This window comes from Nannospalax galili, unplaced genomic scaffold (genome assembly GCF_000622305.1).
Source record: "Nannospalax galili isolate Female #2095 unplaced genomic scaffold, S.galili_v1.0 scaffold726, whole genome shotgun sequence".
In the NCBI taxonomy this organism is placed as follows: domain Eukaryota; kingdom Metazoa; phylum Chordata; class Mammalia; order Rodentia; family Spalacidae; genus Nannospalax; species Nannospalax galili.
The window spans coordinates 1,011,584-1,017,086 of record NW_008355253.1 but is presented as its reverse complement, the minus strand read 5'-3'; positions in this window follow the sequence as shown (position 1 = coordinate 1,017,086).

Genomic DNA, 5,503 nt, shown 5'->3' with positions numbered 1-5,503 from the left:
ACCCAATCAAAAAATAGGCTACTGATCTGAACAAAGATTTCTCAAAGCAGAAATAAGAATGGCTAATTAACACTTTTGTAAAGTTTCAATGTTAGTAATCAGATACAAACCAATTAAAACTACTGTGGGTTTCTACTTCACTCCACTCAGCCTGGCTTTCATCAAGAAATCAAGAAGAAACAAATGTAGGTGAGGTTGTGGAAAAAGGAGGATCTTTATTCACTGTTTGAGCGATTGCAAACTGGCGCAGCCACAATGATCACCCAAAAAGCTAAAATCAGAAAAACCCTAACACACAGTTAACCATCCCTGGTCACATAACCAAAGGACTCCATACCTTTGCTCATTTTGCTTTATTCTCATTTCATTCACAATAGCCAGGAAATAGAATCAATCTAGATTCCCATCAACTGGTGAACAGGAAATAGAAATATGACACAATGATACAATGGAATTGTATTCAGCTAAAAAGTAAAATCATTAATCTGCAGGAAAATTAACAAAACTGGAAATAAACTCTATGAGGAAACACAGGCACAGGAAAACAAGCACATCTTTGTAAGAGTGAGACCACTGAGGACAAGTCAGTCTTCGGGTTGCAACAGCATGAGGTTTATTTGATACACAGGTACCTGTGGGCACAAAGTCTCCTCGGAGGACTTGCGCGCCTACAGGCTGGGGTTTGGCACTTTTATAGAGCAGAAGCAGGGTACAGAAGCAGAAGCGTGGTTATTGGTTAATTCAAAAACACACAGAGTAATTTCAAAAGCACACAGAAATATGGGGTAAGGGTCGGGGCTAAGGGGAAGTGGGATTGCTAAATGGGAGGTGACCTCAGGGACACAGAGGTTTTTCTCCTGATTTCCTGGTATCGAGCCCTGGGGATTGCCAGATGCAGATGGCTTGACCACTATGTCCTGTTTCTCTGATAAGCTAGTTTCTCAATGCTTGACCTCTTGTCAGGCATTCCTATCAGGTGGCCTCATGGTGCCTAGGTTTTTTCAGTTTTACATACTGGTTAGAGTCATTTAGGTCTGCTAAAGCCTCTCTCACTTTACAGAGAACCTGTCCCATTAAAGGGCCTAACAAAATCATTAAAGCTCTATACCATTCTCAGCGTCCCAGTTGAATTAAGCTTTCCTTTATATCTCTGGTGAACAGTCATATCTGGCCCAGTGAACTGGGCATCATATATTGCTTTTCTCATACCTAGTTCTCTCAGCAATGCCTGTCCCTCCTTTATAGTCTCCAGCCTCTGTTAATTATAGGAGTTTCCCTTGGTGATGACCATGTAGCATTAATATCTTCCACCAGCCATCCCATTAAGGACTGCTCACTGTCGGATTGGCCTAGGTTGAACAGCCTATATCTCAAGGATGGATGGGTGGTTATATAACTCAGCTATGAATCTTCTGAAGGACTTAGACTGACGTTATTTGGTTATTTGCTCCCATGTCCCTTACCCTTCCAAGCCACGTGGTGAGGGGCTCTTTGATTGCTTGCTTATAAGTTTTTCCTAATTTTAACAGTTTCAGTGTGTCGGATTGGCCTAGGTTGAACAGCCTATATCTCAAGGATGGATGGGTGGTTATATAACTCAGCTATGAATCTTCTGAAGGACTTAGACTGACGTTATTTGGTTATTTGCTCCCATGTCCCTTACCCTTCCAAGCCACGTGGTGAGGGGCTCTTTGATTGCTTGCTTATAAGTTTTTCCTAATTTTAACAGTTTCAGTGTGGACTTTTTCCTAGCTACAATACTGTTAGCTTTTTTTTTTTTTTTTTCTTTTGTATTATAGATCAAATCTAAGGGCAGCTTTAGCTACTTTTATTTTTCAGTCATTTCTTTTTTTTTACTATTATCTGTCTTTTTCCTGATTCCTTGGACCTTATACAAGTTAAAATGCCCCATTTGTTTTCCTAGCTCAAGCTCTGCAACTGAATCTGCCAGTATCTTCCTAGCCTTTTCAGCTTCCCCGTGCCTTGGTCAAATCTTTTATTATGAAAATTGGCCACGGCCCCTTTCTGGGTTCTCAGCTTGTTTCCAAGGCCTGTAAAATATTTTCTAGCCTTTTTATAACCTTTAAAAAATCTTTACATACCAGCAGCTTGACTGCTTCACCACTTTTACAACACAGCTATGGACCATGTTTCTGTGTGGCATGCACCTTTTTAATTACATATTTTATAATCCATTGTAAGAGCCTTGTCAGCACCAGGACTAGCTCCCTTGCTTTTCCCAAACTCCTGAGGTTGGTTTGTCGGTTTGTCTTTTCCAGCATCATCTTACCGACTGCTCCAGTTTTGTCCCACTAAATTTTCTCCTTCCACTCTATGTTTGACTCACCCTCACACTCTTTAGTGTCTCCTGCTCCTGATATGGGTAGACAAACCACATAACACATATTTACCTGAATTTTGCAGTTTACACCTTTGAGGGGGAGTGACTTACAAAGAAACGAACACCTGCTGTTCTGGATCGCTTTTGCCCATGGTCTGCCTCATCACAGGTCTCTGCATGCCCACTCGCCTCAGAGAGTTTTGTGTAGGGTCCACAGGGTACTTGCAAGGTCACCCGGTGCCACACGGGGGTCCACAGCAGGTGGGCTTGCCCCTTTCCTGTTCCCACTTCCCAGAATGGCGAAAATTCCTCCTCCTTTCATTCCAATCTCCCGCCAAGCTAGGCGTCACCCTTATTCCTAGGGTGCCCTGCACTAGCCTGTGGCTCTTCAGAGGAAGTCAAGAGGAATAAGTTATTTCCCGGCTACACCTACTTTCATCTAAATTTTCTTAATAATAAGAGTTCTGTGTGTATTTTTCCCTTAATGAAAGCTTAAGACATTAATCATGCAAACTCTTTTTGTATGTATACGTACATTACCAATGAATAATTGTTGAACAAGTACATAAGGTTAAACATTAGTAATCCTCAACTTGAAATGGGATTCTCTGAAAAATGCCTTTTTAGATTACATGAAAATTGGGCTAAAATATGCCCTTCCTCTCTCCAACTCTGCTTGCTAGTTATTTATGAAATGGAGAATAGGACTTTATTGGACTGTCAGATCATATGTCCTTCTTTTCCCTATGTCTAACCCCTTTCTTGAGGTTAGCTTCATTTGGGCTTTGATTGTCTTTGTAGAGTCACTGTAGAGAAAAACATTCTCCCTAATGTACATAAATAAGGTGACTGAAGATACTTCTAATGAGCTCTCATTCATCCTTATCTTAAAATTTTAAAATCTATCTCTAACAGTAATCTCACATCTCAGGTCTACTTGTTTCTATATCAGTATTCTGGATTATCTATCCAACTTTCATCTTTCCTTTCCTCTCTCCTTCCTTCCCACCCTCCCTTCATTCCATCCTTCATTTTTCCCTCCCTGGTTCCATTTCTCCCTTCCTTCCTTTTTCCCTCCATCCCGTTCTCATTTCCTCCTCGCTTTCCTTCTCTCTTTCTCTCTCTTCCTCTCTCCCTCCTTACTTTCCTCCCTCTCATCATTTTTTATTCCTTGATTCCTTCCTTCTTTCTTCCTCTCTTCCTCCTCATACTCTTCTTGTTTGTAATACAGGGGCTCATATTGCATCTCAGGCAAGCCCAGAACTTAGAACTTGTGATCCTCCTGCCTCAGACATCTAGTTCTTATATTTTATGTAATCTGCTTCTTTCTTTCTTTCTTTCTTTCTTTCTTTCTTTCTTTCTTTCTTTCTTTCTTTCTTTCTTATTTCTTTGGCTTGGTCTTTTTGAGACAAGTTCTCCCTGTCACCCCAGCTGTCCTTTAATTCACTCTCAGTATATTCATCCTTGTGCACAATGCTTAAACATTGTGTCTAGATTGGTGATTAAGGATAGTTATATCTGCCAAAAATCATAGGTTACTCCCTTTTTGAGAGTAAGTTATTAAAAATACTTTGGAGTTTTATTGATTTCTCTTTCTCTGGCACTTGCTATATAGGAAACTGTGGAAAGAATGGCTTGATTGAGAGACCATGATAAAGAAATGAAGACTCCTGCAAACAGCCTTATGAGTGAATTTAGAATGAATCTGATATGAGTGCAAGCCTGGCTTACAGTAGCATAGTAACTTCATAGGAGAGTCTGAGTTCACTTTCTTAAACTTTTCCTGGATACTTGGTCCTTACAAAATATGCAAATCAATACATATTTCTTATTTTATGATAAATTAATACATACTTCTTGTTTTATAAGAAATGTTGTCATTTAACAGCAGATCTAATATTTAATACAGATAAAGTCTAAATTATTCTTTTGAACCACAAATGTGTCTCTTCTGAGATTCTCTACACTAGTCAGTAATATTACCTACCATAAACTCTATGTTTCACACTCACCTTAAAATTTTCTTTTTCTCTCCATCAAACCACCATATTAACTTGAGTTCATACACTGAATTTCTCCCCTTTGTTTTTCAAAAATACAGTTGTTATGTTTACCATTGCCTAGAAGTTCAAGCCTAACTCATGATATATAGCTTAAATCTTCATCCAATAGTCGTTTGAGCCCATTGTGCCACATTTAATACTTGAGTGAGATTTTACCATATATTGCATATGGTGCTTCAATTCTTTTTAATTAAAACTTACATTTTTTGAATTTAAAATACACTTAAATAAGAAATATATTGTACATGGACATGCAATGACTGCTAAGATTATGAAAGTCTAAAAGAATTAAGAATTTGGGTTTTACCATTAAGTGGGATAACACCTGCTCCCTTTTTTTTTTTTTTTTTGCACACAGTGTTTTTCTTTAAATGGTGCAAGTTGTGTACAGGAGGGTTACATGCTTTATAGATAAGAAGAATATGCCAGAACTAACTTATTAATGAACTTCATCTTCATCCTCTTCCTCATCCTCTTGATCTGTTTGTTTTCTTGCTCTCTTCAGCCTTGACAAGTCCCATTTTTTTTTCCAGTGTCAGGTTTTCCTCCAGCTCTATAGGCAGTGATCTCCTTTTTGTATTTATATTTTCTTTTCTTTTTAACTTTTACAAAAACTTTATTGAGAATTTCATACGTGTATATAAGGTGTTTTGATCAAATCCATGCCCACACCCTCCCCTCCAGCATTCCCCTGTCTGAAGAGGTAACCCTAAAATATTTTAAGAATTAGATACAAGCTCCCAAATACTTTCAACATTTTTGTCCTTTGGAACAGAGTATGTTGCTAACAGGCCCAAGGACATTTTGACTTTTAGCCAAGAAACTGGCTACTCCAGTATTTTAACAAATATTTTATTTATTATTTTTATTATTTTATGTGCATGAGTGTATTACCTGCATGTATGTGAATGCATCTGTGCCATGCAATGCTGCAGAGGTCAGAAGAGGGCTTCACATTCCCCTGGAACTGGAGTTAAGGACATTTCGTAGCCACCATGTGGGTGTTAACCGCTGAGCCATCTCTCCAGCCCCAACACTCCATCAGTTTTATATTTGGCAATGTAAAATAGTAATTGTCTTTTTTTAAAATATTGTCTAT